At 45.1% G+C, this 21,019-nt stretch overlaps 1 protein-coding gene across 2 annotated transcripts in view; it reads left to right on the top strand.

Annotated features, from left to right (window-relative positions):
• Positions 1–21,019, top strand: part of CRYBG3 (crystallin beta-gamma domain containing 3) — a 2,312,058-nt gene that overhangs the window by 1,030,288 nt on the left and 1,260,751 nt on the right. The gene's annotated exons all lie outside the window — the stretch shown is intronic.

Here is a 21,019-nt window from a genome sequence, read left to right on the forward strand (position 1 = left end):
GATGACATGTATACCTGTACATCAAAATATATAATTCCCCAGTAAGGAAGCAAAGTACATTATTTATTGTCAAGGTTTATATATTGAACAAATTGACATATTTCCCTTTAGCCAACACCGGAGAAAACAATATGTAATTTATTTGGGGAGTTATTGAGGCGAAAAATATCGCATTGTATTAAAGCTGAAGCAACAATATGTAATTTAAAATATTGATATTGACAGCAAGGTGCACAAAATGCATTTTCATCAGTAACTGTAAAACATGGTTACATGAGAATAAGTGGAAGATACGTTTTTGAACTGTGGGAGATGGTGAGAAATTAATACAAGTAAACATATTCCATCGTTTTAGTCATAAAAAACAGACAACATTTAACATGGGAACTATTGCATTAGACTTGCCAATGACAAGGAGGTCGACGTTCTACTGAAGAGGATGGGTAGAGAGGTTGGAAGACATTGGGGAAGCAAGATGAGAACTGTTAAATACATGAAGGTATTTTTGCATATGGAAATAAAAATGTAAATGGGGAGCAATGGTGAGCAGATTCGTGTTCAGGCATGTAGGGGACTATATTTGGAATGCATAGGAAATTCACAATTAGGAATGAGGTTGAGTAGAAGTGGCATAAACGGTACTATCGTCTATGCATTTGCAAGTGTCCATAGATATGTTTTGAAGAAGAAACAAATTAAAAGCTCTTTGCTCAAACTGCATCCACCTGAAAGTTGCCATCAATCTCAGCCTTCTGATCTTGGAGGCCCAATATCTTTTTCTACACATCAAGAAAGGAACATTGAAACTGTGCTATCAACTAGTTTGGACGGTCTTGTAGACTAAGGGGAAGGGTCATTATCGCGGGATGAGCCACCACCAAGTTTGCCATAAGTTGGGGAAGGGTTATTATCCCAAGTGATAATGACCCCTCCCGAGGTATATAAGGCTATTAGCACATGGTGAGGGTAGCAATACACGTTTTGGTGATGAAGTAAAACTGTTACTTTAAGAGTGCGTACATGTAAATAGGCAAACTTGGATAGTAAATTAAATGCGTTTTCTTTTTGTGGTATCCAAATAACATAGTTGTCTATATACGGTAAGCATTTAAATTGAATCATGTTTTTGGTGTCCTGTAAAAGTAAACAGTTTGTCTGTAAGAAAGTGAAAGCATTTTTCCAATGTTTTAGGTTTCTCTTTTGTGTTAAATAGCATGCTGCATCAAAAAAAGGTCCTGCCAGAGAGGAAGTCTCTTGTTGAAAAAAGTATTGCCTGGAAATTCCATTGTTCTTTCCCTGTCTGCTTCAGAAGACAGAATATTCAAAATACAGTCAATATCAGTATTTATTGACTTCACTCTCAACTTCCTTATTGGGTAAGAGGAGGTAAATAATCTCCATGTGCTAATACCATCTATGTGCAGACTTTTGAAAAAAAGGTTGTTAAAGTGACACGAAGTCAGAAATCTCACAGGGCCAGTTGTATCCCATTAGGAGGGATCCGACATTAAACCAGTGCGCTTATCGTCTAGAAAATTGCATGCATCTCCTAACGTGATGTCATGCAATATATCTGGGATGAATAACTTAAACAATGGGACAACAATTAATTGTCAAGTAAAAAGAAAGTATCAGTGTTGATTAAAGTGCATCCGTTTGGTAGAGAACACCTGTCTCATTACATGTTTGCACATTTTCAAAACTGGTCAGCATAACTGTTGCTGCTTGGATTGTCTATGTTCAAAATGGGATCAGGTTACACTGGATCTGTATGTAGATTGGTTTATAGTATTTGTCTAATTTTATGCACCCAATAGACCATTGCCAATTTTGTAATATTGGCTTGAAGTTTTTCCCTCACTGCGACGTTGGGTGGGAAATTAAAAAAATAGAGTTTCTTATAGGTTAGCTTCTTCTAGAACGTAGATCAAGTACATTTCTTTTTGGATGATTAAACATTGTGATACGTTGAATTTACTTCAAATGTCTTGTGTTTAATTGTTGGTCAGATGTGTCAGTTTTGTGTCTTTTGCACCCCATTATAAATCTATTTACCACATTGATCAAAACAGATGAGATTTTGTAATATGAAAAGTACCAATTGTTAGCTTTATTTCGACAAGAGAGCACATTACCTATAACATGTAAAAAAACAAAAAATACATCACGATTATTATAGCAAGCTATAAGGGTGCAGAAGGAGGAGACTGACACACAGGTGGAATAGTGGTTGCTATAAACCTTTAAGAAAATAAAGTGAAAACCTAACTTTCCCTTACTCTAAGAGGGGGGTCCCCTACCTCAAATAAAAGACTAATGGCTCTGTCAGAATATCTGTGCAAATCAATAGTCCACCGTCCTTAATTGTAACTGTTGTAAAGCGCTTATACACAAGTGAAGTGCTTCAAAACACTTGAAGGTGGGAAGGGAACAAGGGAATATATTTGTCATTCTTAGGCCTTGACGATTCCGAATGATCTAACAATAGCTAGCATACTAGGCCAGAGGCATATTTACTAGTAAGTGCTTGACAAGAAATGAGACCAGGAGGGGTGAGGTGGCGGATCAATAAACTACAGTGCTGGTCAGGCGAAGTTTCAGACTGCTACGTAGTTGGTAACTCAATGTGCCTATACATGGGAATATTAAGCAGGACCAAGCTAGGGAGGGGAGACTGAGGGAGGACCTGACACAGGCCTGCAAGGCCAAGAACATTCAAGCTTGTGCAAGTGCGAGGGACGGGGAGGGGGACAAGTGCGCCCAGTCCAGCAGGGGCCTGGTTAAGTGCAGAGTGGTTGCTCCTCTCATGGAGAATAATGCAGTAGTGCCAAGCAGAGTGCAGAGGCCCAGGGGCAACTGCAGGACTTGTGGGGGAGCCTGGGACCTGTGAGGCTCAGGAGGTGCACCAGTCGGCTAGCTGTGCAGGTTGCAGCAGAGAAGGAAGGAGGGGAATAAGCAAAGAGAAAGGAAGTTAGCAGGGGAGAGAGGAAGAGAAGAGGTAGGTATTGAGGAGTTTCCAGAACAAAGACGTCCGGCTCAAGACCGAGAGAGGTATATAGGCTTTTCCAGATGGATGCACCGGCAGAGGATAAGGATCTACACCCAAATATCTGTTTGGGGAAACGGCTCACTCACAGTGCTGGAGGAGGCCGAGCATATGTCTCTGGAAGGAGAGTATTTGGGAAGAGAATGCTGTAGATAGTAAGGGCCTCAGCCCCAGAAAGCCTTGTGGACTATGCAGAGGGACTTGAACTTGATCCTTGCAGCCACAGGGAGCCAGTGGAGTGATTTCAGTGCCAGAGAGATGCAGTCCGTGGGCTTGAGTCCAAGGATAAGACTCACGGTTCTGTTCTGGATAAGTTGAAGAGGTCAGAGAGTAGAAGTAGGAAGATTAAGAAAGAGACTGTTGCACTAGTCCAGTCTGGAGAGAACTAGGGCTCTGGAGATCGTGAGCCTCTGGGGTGGGGGGGGGAGTAAGAAAAGGTAGAATACCTCTGAGGAGGTGCAGCTGAAAGTGAGACTTGTTGGACATTTCAGATATGTGAGAAGAGAAGGAGAGAGTAGAGTCAAAGATGATCCCCAAATGTTATGCCTCACTTGTGGGTGGGTGCACAAGACCAAGGTAGGCCGGCCAAAGCGAGAGTGAGAAAGTGGGTGAAGGGGTCCCAATGGGGATGATCTCTATCTTGCTGGCATTAAGGCAGAGATTGTTTGCAGCACACCAGGACTGAATTGCGGTCAGGCAATCCGGAATGAGCGAGGAGGAAGAAGGCAAAGGTAGCCTGAAAGAGAGCTGTGTCTCATCCGGATAACACAAAGTTGGAGGTGAAGGCAGAGCTCACGTGGGCCAAAGGGGCCAAATACACATTGAAAAACCAGGGGGAAAGATTAGATCCCTGGGGTCACCACAAGTAGAAAGTGTGCCCCTTACACTTAATACTTAATTAAAGATAAAGTACGTTTTCTTTGTCCAGAAGAATGACTCCCTTCCTCTGGACTGAGAGATGAAGTTTGTTCCCAAGTATTGGCTCCTTTCTGAGGGAATGGCTCCCTTTCCCAGGTCAACACACAAACGTTCAAAACTGTTCTCCCTGGTAGACACCCTGCCTGGTTTCTAACAGTTCAACACAACCAGGGGGAATGACTCCCCTCCCCTTTTCTTAGTTACCAAGAGAAAGACTCCCTTCTCCTGGTATCTCTGGTTTAGAGTTCATACAACTTTGGTTACTAGGAGAATGTCTTCCTTCCCCTAGCACCTTAACAGTTCCACACAACCAGGGGGAATGACCCCCTTCCCCATATCATCTCTCGCAGTTCACAGCAACAGGGGGAATGTCTCGCTTGCCTAGGAGTCTTGGTTACCAGGAGTATTACTCCCTTCTTCTAGTATCTTTTTTTCCTTGTTAGGACAGTTCCAGATCACAAGGGGGAATGACTCCCTTCCCCTGCTCCATGCAGCTTCAAATACACAGTTCTCAAATCTGGTGTTAGGGAGAATTCTCTTATAAGGCTAATTGCAGGGTCGGACTGGCCCTTTCGGTCTTTCGGCCCGTGGCCGAACAACTTTGAGCTCCCAGGGGGCCGGTTTTTCGGCAGCCACCTCTGGGCCGTTTTTAAAAAAAAAAAAAAATGTCACGTTTTTTAAAAAAAAATTACAATGTCATTTTTTTTTTTATTGGCAGGCCCGGCCTGCCCACCACAGTAACAGTGTCACTGTCTGTGTGTGTGCGGCGCCGCGGCCCGCACGAGCAGCTCCAGCTCGCTAGGCTCACACTCACTCATCAGCAGGCCGCCCGCGGCCGGGAAGTAAAATGGGGGGGGGGGCTCGGCCGCTGGGCTGGGCTGGGCTGGGCAGGGCAGGAGCCAGGAGAGAGGCGCGCGCCAGCGGCACTGTCTGCAGACTGCACACAATTCATCATAGCAAGGTAACACTAGATGTTGTTACCTTGCTTTGTAGATTGCATCTGCATCATGCATGCATCATAATTTATGATGCATGCAGATGCAGATGGACGTGCATCATCACGGCGGTGGGTCACCGGCGGCCGTGCCGCCACTGCAGGGGGCCGGTGCCGTATGGTGTGCTCGGCTCACGTTCTGCTCGGGCGGCGGCGGCCTGAGTAAAGTTACTTTGATCTGTGGAGGGAGGCAGGATGAAGCAATTGCAAACACTAAAGCAAGTGAACACCTGCCTCCCTCCGAGTCCTGACCCTGGGGGCAGCGTGCCTGCAGGGCTGAGCTGGGTCCCGGCAGCAACATTTCACACAGTTGCTTCAACTAGTTTGCAGGAAGTAACAACAGTTGTTGGCACTTCTTTGCAAAATTGAAGTTAACTTGTGCCTCCTGGGGGGACCGCCACGGAACAAGCCAATGTAAATTCGGCTGCAGGAGGAGGGCAGGCTGCCCCTGCCCGCCCGCCCAATAGACTCTGTGCCGCCATTGCTAATTGCCTTGGGCCTCTGACCCACCCTGACCCTGTGCATGATTTATGGGCACGCCGGCCGCTCACACCACACAGAGCAGCAGGCAGCACATGATGTGACATCGCAGTGGGGCAGAGAGACAGAGAGCCACCAGGCACCAGCTGAGCCCCACCACAGAGTGCAAGCACACCAGTGGACCGTCCTCACCACAACTTGGAGGCCGCCAGGTGCCATCCCAGTGCCCAGTGGCAGTGCACTGGCACTGCCAACACACAGCCACACTGACTGAGGAGGACCAGTGGACCACCACCCAGCCAGGCAGCAGGCGAGGCCGGTGACGAGTCGGACGGAGGCAGAGCGGCCGCCAGACAGACAGTGCCTGCCCACCCAGGCCACAGCAGCCATCAATCAGGTAAGGACTCAGACTAGTATATTCGTATAGTGGGTTCAAATGCAGGCGCACCCTGTACCCTTTTCCTATAGCTCCCCTGCTGCAGGCGTCCCCTTCCGTAACCCCTAAGTTTATCCCAACCTCCCTATCTCTTTTTAACCAAAACCCTTGCTCTACTTAGCCCGTATCCCGTGTGTACATGCATGCGCTCCCTTGCGTGCATGGAGCGTCTATGACCTGTCCTCTGTGGATGTTTTGCACATGTACATGTCAACAAATCGCCGGGATCTCCCATGTGTGACAGAGTGGCCTGTATTAGAAGAAGTCAAACTGTTTAAACGGGATAGTCATGACTTTTGTTTCACATGCATGGACCTGCCCACCCCTTAAGGCCATTTGACTGCTTTCAGTTGATTTAAAACTTTCCATCTATTACTTTTTGATTGTTTCGTTGACATTTGGAAAAACTCATGTCTTTTTAAGCAACATACATTTTTGGGCTAACGGTCCTTTGTTTGATGCCTCAGAGAATGTGTGTGGTAATTCAAGTAACATGTCCAGCACAGATGAGAAGCACATAGTTGTGTTACTTTGTTGATTTGTTAACAGATTTTCCTTTTGATGTGTAAATTTTTTTCCCTCTTGCCATTTAAACTCAGAGGCCCTTTTAAACAGAAATATATATTTTGGGACTTAGCCTCAAGCGTCCAGGAACTTCTTTCCGAGCTGACGGCAATCACTGCAGTATGTCAGAGGTGTCAGAAACATGGTATTTCTACTCACCACTTATGTAAAATAAAATATGTGAAATGGAATGTCACAGCAGAGCTCTGACATTTGAAACTGCTTGAAACCTTTACTCTGGAGGTTAATGATGCCACCAGGCCGGCTCCTCGTCAATATTTGAGTCCATATTTTACCATGGCTTGTTTTTAATTTAATACATTAGAATCCCATTCCATGCATTTCTAGACAAAGCTCATTACTCTTTCCTCCTTTCATCTTTGGAAGTCCAATCTTGGATAAGAGCATTTCTGAATGGTGACATAAAAGGGACCCTGGGATGACAGCTGGAGTAATCGAATTATTCTATCTTCTGGGATAGCCTTGCTCTTGTGGGAATCCAAGAGGACAAAGGCTGGCTTCTGCCCTTATTGAATTAGGATTCCAGGACGCGAAAGACGTGATCATTTTGTCCAGTATCCTGTTCTCGGCTATAACCTCCCCCTTGCACATTTCCCGAATATGGGCGTTCCAACATGGCAGTGCACATGGTGCACCGTGCACGCCCGTGGTTTGCAGCGCAGGGAATTCTAACGGGAAATGCATGGTTCACCTGGTTAAAAGCCCATTACAGACCTAAGAACATGCCCCCATCCAACCATAATGCCCTGCACTGATGACCAGCGGTGCCCCTGGAGTACAGTGTCCTGCCAGGTGCCCTGCCCTCGCAGTGGCTTACCAGTGTCCCCATCCTGACACTATACCAGGCAATCACAATGCCCCCACATCCTCCTTAACCCTCACGCAGTCGCATACCCTAACAGCACTGCATTTTAGCTATTTTTCGTCTGCATTTTTTTACTACCCTTTTTGTTGGCAACATTTTCACAGCAAAGGTATTTTCATCCCAATTTTCTCAGAGACCACATTTTACTTGGCAACATTTTAATTGAACAACAGGGTGTTTGGGTGGTCTTCTGGGGTGGTGTCTGCCAGTTTGGCTTCCACACACAGTAGCACAAGTTTACCTAGTCGGTAGTCGCCAAATTGTAATGGAGCTCAGGTTGTCATCAACATGGAGGTTCTAGAAGTTGAATGGGTGAGACCTGTGAGAAATATGTAACTAGATGCAGGGCCAGTGGTTGTTTTCTCCTACACTCACTTATGCTGGCCTATGCTTTACTGTAATGACATCACACAATGTAATATTGCCATTTTGAAAAACATTTCCAGGGCTACTTGTGTTTCCCAGCCCACCCATGCTGGAACCTCGTCGTTTTAAACTTGCAGAGTCTGAGTAGTGATGTCTAGAATGACAACTCTTAAGGCCAGATTCTCGAAAGAAACGAAGCACACACAATAGGGCGTTCCAACAATCGAGCTCTTTACTACACACAGTGTTGCCCTTTTGAGTTCGGATCTTATTTATTATACATCTTTTTTTGCAGTTAAGAGTGAACTGGAGACCTTCGCCTTCAAACGAACTGGCACTATTTTTCTCCAAGGCTTCCCGCGTAATTGGGGTTGGGTCGCTTGTGCTCTTTGTTCAGTTTGCCCCCATGACCTATTCCCAGAGTAAACAACCAAGTGTGTTGATTGCCTGGAAGTAGAGGGAACGTGTGACAGAGACGGTGCCAAAGTGCACGGTGCCTGGAGTGAGCGAGCACACCTCATAAACGCTCTCATTACAATTCGCACCTCTTTTGCAGGCACATCCCTCTACAAATTGCCCACTGCTTAAATCATGCTGCTCAGCGGCATGCCAAGGCAAGCACTGGGGGTTCCCCCCACGAACAGTGTGTGTGGCTTCAAAATGGCCCATACCCACTGGGGCATTTTCTTTTTCTTGAACTGTCACTTTCACTAAACGTGACCGTTTGCGTGTTGTGCATAGTACGCGTCACAGTTTTTTTTCAAAGAAAAGGCAAATCTATTGTTTTTTTTATGTTGAAACATATAGAACACGCACACATTTTTGACATGAGTCAGAAACCAAACTAAATTGCATGCAAGAAAGAGCCGGGTGGGCGGGGGCTTGATAATATTACATGATTGAAAAATAGATGACAATTTCTAAACCAAAATAATAGGGCATGATTCATTTCGAAAAAGTGCATGATTTCAATACCCTAGAAAATACTAGACACTGTTGTATTGTTATAAACGCAGACTTTTAAAAAGTATATTAGTTAAGCTCATATTTCTTAATACGTGTGTCTTTTTAAACGGTATATATGAGCATTCTTTGAAACCTCTCTTTTGTTTTCAAACTTCAAAGGCCCGAGAAGGCAAATGGCTTTTGCATTGTTTTCCATGAATATGTTTACAAATAATTCACGTGTATGCTTGTATGCTTGTTTAAATTAATTTAATGTTTTCAGCACATCTACATTAGAGAGCTGCCAACACAATGGTTGTTAAAGTAACTAGAACAGGCTTTTTTCTTAAGAGAAATAGATGTGCAAGGTGCGGCTACCTAGAAGATCGGTAGTTCTTTTGAATGCAAATGTCATTTTGGGCAGGCAATTAAGCTGACATCAGACAAGAACTTGGTAAACCATTACCATTGGCAAACCAGCTGGCCTGTAGATGATACTGTATCGCCCAGAAGCTCCCATTTCCAACAGAGGAAGCGGCATCCCCGCCCCCCAGTATGTCCTAGAAGGAGCCACTCCCATTTCCAACAGAGGATGCGGCATCCCCTCCACCCCCAGTATGTCCTCGGAGGAGGTGTAGACTCTGAAGGCAGCCCCAGCACACCATGTACGTAAGCTACTTTGTGGATCAGGACATCAGCATGTATCCGGGATCTATGAGGGGTACCAAGTGCACCCATTTCCCATAGCTCCCCTGCTGCAGGCGCCCCCCTGCACCCATTTCCTACAGCTCTGAAGTTGCCAGTGGCAGGGTACACGAATCACGCAGGAGCAGGGGCGTAGCCGGCCTCAGAAGTTTTAGGGTTGGGGGCTGTTGGACAATTTTAAAAAGCAGGTTGAAAGTGGGGCCTCGAGTGACAGAATATCCAGCGACCTCCAAATGCTTGCATTGCGAAGTGATCAAAGCCTTACCCTAACATCCCCAACCTATCCATAACCTCTCCCTAAACCTCATTCCGGTTTCCCTACCCCCCTCCCCTCCTATCCAACCATCGTCACCCTAACCCTCCTTCCCTGCTGGGGTCGCGGAGCCCTGTATAAGCATTGACTTGCAGCAGATCCCAAAACCGCAGTGGGGTGGTTGGTTCATGCCACTCCTGCGCCTCGGAGCTGTGGACGGACCCTGTCACAGAACTGTATGCAAAGTAATGTTATTTTATGAGTTGTGTTGTAATGTAACAGACACATGAACCCTCCATATGTTTCATTTTCTGTAAAAGTCATGAATTGACGCGATTCACGGATGATGGTTTGAGGGCCACTTTTTTTTAGACGAGGGGTGGGCCACTTTTTTTGAAGCGAGGGGTGGGCCACATTTTTGAGGCGAGGGGTGGGCTACTTTTTTGAGGCGAGGGGTGGGCCACTTTTTTTTTGTTGTCCGGGCCTATTTCTTGTCCCAGTCCGACCCTGGCTAATTGCCCAAACCTAGTGAGTCCCCCAGCAGCTTTGCTGGATTTTTGGGGTTTGTTTTTTTCTCCTGCTAAGAGTGAGACTCTTTTCCTCCCACCCTTAGGCATGATTTGAGGTATGTCTTTGACTTTTTGTGTGCTTATGGGCTATGGGGTCTTTTACTCCATAGGGTATCATCTGTTTTTATGTATGTGTTACACAGCACCCTCAGTGCAGTAACACATGGGTGTCATAGTGACCCCCAAACATAGACTACATACCCTGGGACTGACTACTGTCTCTCAGGGCATGTAAAGTCACCATTGACTTTACTAGTTAAATATTGTGAACAGAACCAGTACACACCATCATATGTGGAAGTACTGGAAGGGGTTAATTTGATTGCCCCTGGGTCTGTTTTCAAGGGAGCACTGTCCAGTCCCCCCTTGTCGTGTTTCTGGCTGGTGGCAGTGGTTACCACGCAAAATATTCCACCGGAATATTTCCTATGGGATTCTCCCATTGATTTTAAACGCACCACTTTTTGGTGCAATGTTAAAGATATCGCCGGTTTATTTATTTAATATTAAATCAATGGTTGGGTCTTTTTGCCAGAACTCTTTTCTTAAATGGCGTTCGTGTCCGTCTCTGTAACCCCAACCAAGGTCTGGCCCTTTGTTCCACTTTTTGACGGGTTTCTCCACAGAAGCCCTCCAACTGGTGCCACTCTGTCTGGGTTCCACAGGATGTGTGGGTGGGGGAATTGTCACCCTGGACTGCGTTGCCTTAGTAACTCAAGTCGCACTCTGTTCTGATTGGCCCAGTGGTGAGCCGCCCGGCTCACCACTCAGCATGTTTGTGTGACAGCTAAGCTGTTGAATGGGGTTTTTTCTGCATAAAAGCAGGGCTTTTGGGACTGGAACTTCAGATGTCGCCACAGGACCTAAGAATCCGAAGAGGGAAGAAGTTGAGCCCTGCTGCAACAAACTCACCACTTTCCCAACGACAAGAGAAGATCTTCTGCTGGACGAGTCTTCTTCCTTTGAGCTGGTGGGATCAACCAGTTCGCCCCTTTCGCCTTCCAAAGACGTCTCTTGGTCGAATCACCCGTGCCAAGCACCCCGGCGGCCGGATAGCCAAGCTTCACCACTTTGACCGCGAATAAAAGGAACGCACCTTTTAACCGATGAACTCCGCAGCTGGTTTCATCCCTGGGCAGTGCAACGACTCCAAGTTTCCTCCTCGACGAGATCTTATCTTCCCCTGGTCGAAACAACGAACTACAACCACTGCCGGGAACAACTGCCACCGCTGGAGCTTCCTCTCTCTTTAAGGTACTGTGTTCTGCCTGGCCTCCCTTTCCACGGATTGCTAAAGGTGACCCTTAAATCCTTGGCTTTCCAACTGGGATGGCCCCAGACCTTCTAACTTTACTTCTTGAATCACCCCGACCTCTTTTGAACATTCTGCAAAGACATTTAGTGCATTTTAAAATGTGTGATCTTGGGCACATTTCGCTTTGCTCCATTTAAAGTGGGCCTGGCCTATGAACTTTGGCTCTACAGTGTATACGGCCTTTACTCCCTTGCTTTGAACTTCTAAAAGTGTTGAGAACTGTTTTATTTCTATGCCCTGCCTTTTTCTCTCCCTTTAATTTAACTATTGGAGTGCCATCTAGGTTACATGCTCACATCTGTTTTAACAAACAGTGGTGTTTTTTTAACTCTGACTTGTCTAATAGTTATCAAGGGAGGTGCTTATACTTTACCTGACTGTGTTTTAACTTGCTTTTGATTTAGAGTGCTAGTGTATTGCCTAAAGCGTGTTTTAAATAAATAATTATATACTTTTGATACAAAGCTCTGGTCAGTGTTTGTTCGCTCCACTGTGTTTTTAGCCCTATTGTGTATACTCTATATACTGCCCTATTCTTCTTGAGAGAGGTCTGACTGCTCAGCTACAGCTACCAGGTAAATCTGGGTGGTGCAGACTGCTACCAATTGGGTTTACTGCTTACTCCTGTAGTCTTAATCTTTTTGCAGTGTTCCCCAAGGGAACTGCACAGGATTCTGCCTAACACCCCTGAACCTGGCTTCTCTCTGTTCGGTTAGTTCCTCTTGGTTCACTCTCATGCCAGGTCTCTCTTCCTGGTTTGGGTCCCAGACCCTTGTTTTTCTCACTTTTCGGCTCAGCTTTCTTGGCTCACGCTCTCGCCAAGAACTGATACGAGGAAGATGCCTTCCTCCTTGATCTTGATGGCTGGCCCCTGTGTGTCTCACTCTCTGGTGGCAAGTGGTTCTCACAGCTTCGCCACTGCACGGTACTTAAGGACCAGCAGCAAGGTTGCTTCTTGTTCAGCCTCTACAGGACTTCCACAGCCGCTCGCTTGCGTCCACTGCTCTGCCTGGTTGTTCCCCGGAAAAGCTTCGAAACTCTTGGGTCCGTCGCGGGCTGAAGACAGCAAGTCCTTCTTCGGTTTCCTCTTTTGTTGGCAGGCTCCACCCTGGCGCAATGTCCACACCTGCAGTAGCAGATGCCATGTCCGTCCTAATTTCTCCTATGGGCCACCTTGTCCCAGAACTTGTCAGGCAACCCCTTCCGGGCTCTCAATGATCATCTTCGTCCTAGTACTTTTGGTTAGGTTTACCTCACAGATGTTGCAGAAGTACATGGGGCTATTTCCTCTATGGGAGTCTGGGTTGGAAGAGGGGATCTAAGGACTGTAGGTGTGTAGGGCATGGGTGCTGGTTGGGTATACCGCATTCTCGTGAGATGTTCTCCATTGTCCCGAGAGGGGAGGTCTCTTCCCATGACATCCTCCTGTGGAGTACCACCCTGGTGGGGACTATCGGGTAGCTGCTTCACCACCCTGTCCTCATGGGAAGGGGCTCCCCCTCAGGTAGAAGTGACTATATCTCGGAATTCATCACAAAGCACAGTCATTATCATAATACAAATTAATAAATGTTAATAAAAGGCTAGATTTGTAAAATGTCTACACTCTACTGTACATAAATATGTTCCTAAATCACACATGGTTCAAACAACAAAAAATGTTTCTTATGGAACAATTACACATTTGCAAATACCTCATCAATTGACAATTTACAAAACTGCATGGCATCCCCAACAGTCCTTACACCATGTACTTTCAAACATGGTTTTAAATAAGTTGATCTAAGGTCCCTACAAATTGGAGGAAATCGTGAGAAGTGGTGGGGTGTTTGCATAACATCGACACAATTCCTACAGCGATAATTATTCAGGGTATTCTAGCTTTTCAAAACACATACTAATAGAAGAATGCCCATCCTAAACCTTATGTATAGGGACTTTGCTGATTTTAGATTTATAAGATCTAGATATTTTTCAAATCCAGCTTAATTTTTCATTTACCAGTAGGCGCATAACAGCATGGTCTGCTGACATTCAGGAATTATATAAGCACGTAACTCACTATGCATTTTCTTAACAAATATGTATGAACTATTGTTAATACAAACTGGATTTTTCCACCTGTGTATATAATCCATGTTCTTCATTATAGACTGTCTACACTGTGTTAAGACTAATACATTTAAGGGGGCTTCCCTATACATGTCCAAGTATGGGGATGGCTATGTACGTATCCAGTAATACTGGCTTCAGCTCAATATCATATGATGCCTTTCCAGTTTCTTTCCATCTTTAAAGGTGTATCAGGATTTCCCTTGGAGAGGCATAATATTTTGTTTTTAAAACACGTTCTCTAATTAGATCATTTATATCACCACAGCTCAGTACCAAATATACTCAGCAATTTGGCTTTTTTTTTATATATAATCGGAGAGATGGGCGTCTACACTGTTGGCAAGTAACTTTGCAAATTTTACAATTGCATTAGTAGATCTGTCCAGGGTTGATTCGGCCTTCTCAACTCGTGTAACCCAAGAGCACCTAGACTCAAATCTTATGTCAAGATACTCATATTCTGAGACTTGCTCTAAACGCTTGCCCCCCAAGAGGGGAATCTTGTCATAAATTAGAAAAGGAGCATGTGTCTGCACTTGCTCAATAAACTCAGAGATGATTAATAAACCAGCAAAAAAGGGTAGACCCCAGGACACAGCCCTGGCACACACTACCCCTTATGAATCGTAAGAAAAATGGCCAAATCACCAGAAACGGGTAAGCAGACAGATGCTTCATTATTACTGTAGAGCAAAATAATGTCTATAACCTTTGCCGTTGAAGTGCCTAAAGAAGCCATTATTTTCCATAATCTTGTTCGTGGGACACCTTCGAAAGCAGATTTTAGATCTATGAATAGTTGCTTGAACATCATACAACACAAATGTACTTGTATATCCAAAAGAGGATACAAAACAGCCTTATTTTAAATGTCAAATATGTGTGGTTTTGCCACATCAGTGTACAGAAGAAGTGAGGTATTACTACATACAGTCCAATTTTGATTTCCTTGAGTTCAATTTGGTCGTATGTCATCCAGCTTTGTATTGACTAAGAAAAAGCCCTCATGCATTCTGCAGAGCACTTACCTCATGTCTGGGGGTGTATCCTCCTGGGTGTGGACACCGTCCCCTGTATCAACGACTGGGTCTTGGGTATGATCCAGGCTGCCTTGCTTCTTGCCACCACTGCTAACCATGCTGTCAGCTGAGGCTCACCTCTACCACCCAAGGCGCAGCAGTCAGCTTTACATAATATTCACTCTGCTAGACCACCAGTGTGCACTCATATATACAGTTTTGGCACTGGGTGTTCACTGCTTCGCTGTCGTGTAGCAAGATGCAATCTCCTTGGGTGCTGAAAACTGTCATGGCCAGCCCACCTTGGCTCTGATGTGGTCATCCAGCTATCTGGCTAACTTCCCCTCCCGCAATCTCCACGTACCTTCAGTGCAGGCTGCAGTCCCAGCCTCACGTCAGCCTCCACACCTTTTTCTGTAAGGGCAGCAGTTGCAGAAGCTGGAGCCATGTTAGAGTAAGGGAAATCCTGATCCATTACCCCTTCAATCTTCTGCCCTTCAGTCCTCTGTAGTCCCACTGGCACCGCTGCTCCCCACCTCTGCTTCCTCGTTCGGGATGGAGCCGCAGCCTCGGCTATGCTGCTCAGTACCCAGGGGACGCTGAAGACTCTCACCACCAGATGCAGGCAGTGGGGACGAGGAAGCCCGCCCAGACCCATCAGCATTCTACTAGCGACCCTGCCTACAACCGCGGCCAGTCGGCTTGGCTACCACTCTAGGCCTCCCAGGTCTCTGCCTCTCCCGGCAGCCACAGCTTCCAGAACCGTAGCTGCCGGATTTATTGTGTGTGCTGCGCTATGCACTATGTACAGCGGGTGCGCTCAATTTCCATGTGAATATCTGGCGTTATGCAGAGCTTCCTCAGTATGCGACCGCCATGATGGTTGCACAACAGTGCCCCCTCATAGTGCGCATCATTTAACTTCCCTTACCAACACATACTTTTGCAAAAGTAAAAAGCATCTCAAACATTGGTTAGTGGTGCCACACTGGAACCCCTGCTTGACGAAGAATTACAAACTTCATCTCATTAATCCATCCTAGCAAACGACCAAGCAGAACTCTAGCACATATATTCCCAGCAGTAGTTAATAATGATATAGGTGATACAGGCCAATAGTTGGACCCCTCATGCCCTACCACTTTTTTTTATATACCTCGATGATTGCAGCGATTGCCCAAAATGTAGGCACAAATGAAGAGGCTGCAATCACGTTAAATAAGTGATAGAAAGGGGGGTGGGCACACATGGCAACTTTCTTACTATGTACATCTGTCACGATTCTGTCAGCTCCAGGAAACTTTTTGCAACCTAATCGCTACCTGGATTTCTGGCAGTGTAAAATAAAGGTGCTCAAATGACCCGCCCTCTTCCAAAATACAGCTAATGCTACTTGGGCAGAAAAGTGGCCTTGTTTCCTCACATAAAAAACTAAAGTGATGAAACCACTTATTCTTACTAATTCTGGCAATTATTGTATTTCTGGGTTCCTTAGCCCCTGTTGAATTGAATTTCCAAAATGGGTTATGTTCATCATTTGCAGTTTCTAGCAAACATTTCCATTTATTCTCGGAGAAGTATTTCTTTTTCGTCTGTATTCCATTTTTCGTCTGTATTCCATTTTTGTGTCTAAGAAGGTGTGCGGAATTCCTATTATTAATCTGCATTTTTCAAACATGTTATCAATTGTAATTTGGCTACTCTGCATTCTTTTGGTTTAATTTCATGGTTTTCGTTTCCACCAATTTAATAGGCTTTGTCACAAAGGGTTACATACCTACAATAACATAATAATGTTGATAGATTCCGCAGTTGGAATATATATTGATGTAAAACCTTTTTCCAAAATAGTAGGAATACAAACATTGCTATGGGGGATGACTTTAGCTGTACATATATATCCCCATTTTACAGATGGCCTAGTCTGTTCCTGTATATTGAGAGCATTCATTGGCCAAAGTGTATGAAAAGAAGTAGTGGAGATAATGTTCCTTACTGACCAGACCCCGCTCCCCACAAATCCCATTGCCACGCCCCCCCTCCCACGCACAATACAAACCCCAAATACATGCGCCTGCTGTTTAAGGGAACGTTCAGTGCAGTAGTGCAAGTTTCAACTTCTTTCTACACTTTTATTTTACAACGAAACCATTCCAGAGCGGTTTAATATAAATAATATATAGGAACAGTAAAACTTAATTAAAAAAAAGTAGAGGAACATCGCTCCCAACCGCTCCTGCCCACTTCCACCACTGAGAGCATTACAGAAAAAAAATCTAGCATTTAAAAGGCTAGCGTTTACAACAAATGACTCCAGTATGAGAGGCTGGTGGTCGCTGTCTGTACATGCAAGTACTGAGAATGCCTTCAGATATTGCCCATCACATATATCTATTAGGATATAATCTATATGGTAACAATTGCTTCAAGAGACAAAAGTAGGAGCAAAGGTTTGTCTTGCTGGGCTCTACCCTAACATGCTCGCAATTCTAAATGGAATCGAAATACGCAATAACTCAAGGGCGTGTTTATTAATTTCTATAAGTGGTCATCATCAAATCAGGGACATACCAAGCTGCATCCTCATTTTGCATAGTTTGCAATAATTATCAATGGGCTCAAATTGTATATTAAAATCCCCAAGTAATACATGGATGTCTTGTTTAATATTGGCTCTTTTCTTCTCAAATCTTTTGGCCAGATAAATAGTATTCCTTCTATTTTAGATGTAAGCTCCATTATTTATGTTTAATACTATTAATTTAGGGCCTGCCTTTACATTAACAGTACCTGCAGATCACAAGAGCGAATATCATAGTCCATAGCAGGGCATTATGAGAAGATTTCACCCACGTCATAAAACTTAAACTTGGTCTGCCACATGCTCCTTTAATAGCATGATTAGTATAAGTGAAATAACCCTTTATATAGAGATTCGATATAGCATGTGACTCTTGAAAACAAACTACATCGTGCAACCTAATAAATCACACCAATGATCATCCAAAAGATTATTTTCAAGCCCTGCAATGTTCCAACATAATATGTTCTGTTCCAAATTTAAACTTGGTGGGGGACTGGGAGTAGGCATTGGCAAATCTGTTTTATTATAATTCTCCAACTGTCAGTCCACTTCCTCCATCCCATCACCACCAGATGAAATACCATCCCTTTTTGTCATATTCATCACTTCCTTAGTATGCACAGTAAGCGCTACACCAATACAATCATTTGTGATACCAGACCATCCTCCTTTAAAACCCTTCTCAGAGCTTAGAGTACCTGAGTGTCTATGCATATCCGTGATTCATTCTGATGAATGAATGGAGAATCTGCTGCTCATATGACTAATTCATAGACAAATAGTTTTTCTCACACTGGTGGTTATTCAGGTCAGGATACGTGTGATACTCTATCGTAAGCAAGCCTTGTGCATGGAAATCATCCTTAAATTCATGGTAATATAGTTCTACTTATTTTTTTTCATTTTTTTAATTAATTTGATTTAGGCACAAATGCAACTTTACAAATACATTTCTTAAACATTTCTTATAACAGAGTTATACAAATTGAATATTTTTAAAATCTAAAAGAAATACAAATTACAATATTTCAGATTACATATATTAGCAATTTTCCACATTACAATTATCAAAGGTATAGGTTATCCATTTCCCTTGAAGAGTATATGATTAGCTACATTTACTTCAACATTCTAATAGACCTGATAACTTAAGAACTATAAGTGTAGGGAAGAGCCCTTCACAGCACAGTTAGGTATATTTGTGTGTGTATTAATCTAGCTGTATTCTAGCTAAATATGTAATAATTGCAAGATTTAGAAATATGTGCTGGGCATTGTACATCGTCCACACAATGCTAGTATCTAGTAGTCTGGATTCTCTGAAATATTGTGAAAAGTATTCTTTTCTTAGGTTTGATACAGCTTGACATTTAAGCATTATGTCTTGTAAAGTCTCGATCTCTGTACTGTTTTTACACTATCTACATGTCATGTTTGGTTTTTTATCTTAATTCCACCACGAGTGGAGCAGGAAGCACCAAACTTCAAGGACATGGACAAGGCGTTAATGGTTAGCTACTTGAGTCACATCCGAATACAAGGAGCAGGGGAGGCGCACCAGGGCTGCAGACCCACACAGAACTGGCGCAAACAAGACTCAAGAAGAAAAGGAGGGGTCATTACCACCCCAGAAGGCAGAAATCAGCAAGAGGTGATCTGGAGGCGCCAGACGGAAGACTTCACAGGGGCCCATGGGAGCAGGAGGGCCGCAGGACTCGGTGAATAAATGGGCCAGGAAACACTAAACATAGGCACTTGGAATGTCAGGGGACTGAATGCTTATGTCAAGAGGCTAAGGGTCTACGCCTGCTTGAACAGGACAAAGGTTCACATCGCAATGCTCCAAGAAACACATCTGACAGCTGAAAAGCAAATCAAGATAGCCAAGAAGTGGGGAGGACAATTGTACAGCTCAACATACTCCAACTATGCCAGGGGAGTGATGACATGGATTGCCCCAGGTGTCCCATTCCAGCTCATAAAACAGGAAAGCGATGGGCAAGACAGAATGGTAATCGTCCACGGGATGTTGGAGAGCCGGGAGGTGTGCCTAATCAATACGTATGCCCCTAACCACGATGCAACAGAGTTCTTCAGGTGTATTACACCCCGAATGGCACCAAACAGAGAGGCGTCGGTCATCTGGGCAGGTGACTTTAATTGTACATTGAACCCACGGCTGGACAGATCGGACTCCAAGCAAGGGAAGCCAGCACCGCCGGCCAGGGCACTACAGAAGATACTGGACCAGCTTCAATTGGAAGACGTCTGGAGGAAGGTACATACATACACTAGGGGATACACACACTAAAGTGCCCCACACAGGATATTCACTCAAATAGATTATTTATTCACATGCAGGGAGACCCTGGAAGAATTCACCGGGACACATTAACATGCACAAACGATATCCGACCACGCCCCGCTGGTGGCAACGTGGGTGCACACATACAGGACAGCTCCTATACCCACATGGTGGTTGAGGGTGGAGGCTCTGACGGACGGGGACTTTCAGGGGCATATCCTGAAGATGATTACTTTGACCACAATGTGGGGAGTGTGGACAGTACAGGAACGGTCTGGGAAGCCTTTAAAGTGGTGTTCAGGGGAGCGGCAATAGGGAAGGCGGGAGGACTCGGAAGTGTTTTGGCAGAACTGACAGACATAGAAAGGAAGATGAAACGAGTGGAAACGCGGGCGGGTACGAAGGGAGACTAACAAGGGGAGCTCGCTACTCTGAGGCTCCAGTACATAGCTATTTGGGAGAAACTGGGGAAATTGGATTAAGGGAAATATATACAGAGGCTGCATGCAGAGGGACATAGGCCTGGTAGGCCCCTGGCCTGGTTGACTAGGCAGGAGAGCAGGCAGGATCCAATTAACACAATCGTAGATGAGCAGGGGGTGGCGGTCAGGACCCAGAAAGGCATAAACAAGGTGTTCTCATGATTTTATGAGAGGCTGTACTCGCTGAACCAGGAGGCGGGGGCATAGCTGATGCCCTGGCGGAGATCAGCCTGCCCAAGTTAACAGAGGAACAGGCATTAGACGCATCTCCCGCAGTGGAGGAACTGTCGGCTGTTATAGCCGACCTTCCGACAGGCAAGTCCCCGGGACCCGACGGGTTACCCAGTGAATTCTATAAGAAATATAAGGACTGTATGGCCCTGAAGTTGCTAGAGACACTTGAAGAGGCGTACGAGAGGGGACAGCTGCCGAAGAGTATGTTGGAATCTGTAATTATACCTATATTAAAACCAGTGAAACCACCTCTGGAGTGGGGCTTTTATAGACCAATCTCCCGATAAACCAAGGCACTAAGATCCTGACAGCGACCCTAGCCAGCCGACTCAAACAGGTCATACCCAGGGAGAAACACAACATGGAATCTCCGCAGGCTTCACCATATAGTAGATACCACTAATCGGAGACAGGGGGAATGTGCAGTGGCATCACAGGATGCTATAAGAACCTTTGACTCTGTGAATTATTGTCTCGTGGGCGCCCTTGCCCATTTCGGGATAGTGGAAGGGTTCCTACGCTGGATTAGGCTACAGGGACCCAAGAGCTAGGGTGAAGACAGGCAGACACATCTCAGAGGGGTGGAATATTGCTTGGGGCACAAAGCAGGGTTACCCACTATCCCCAATGCTATATATACTGGCCCTGGAACCATTTGCGGCTTTTCTCAGGGTGGAGTACAGGGACACTGAAATAGAGCTAGACGGGCTGGTACATCAAATATCGATATATGCCGACGATATGCTCTGTCAGTGACCCACGGGTACACTTGCCAGACCTGCTCAAAGCCCTGGAAGCATTCC

Source organism: Ambystoma mexicanum, chromosome 7q (genome assembly GCF_040938575.1).
Source record: "Ambystoma mexicanum isolate Mex_15411 chromosome 7q, UKY_AmexF1_1, whole genome shotgun sequence".
Taxonomy (NCBI): Eukaryota; Metazoa; Chordata; class Amphibia; order Caudata; family Ambystomatidae; genus Ambystoma; species Ambystoma mexicanum.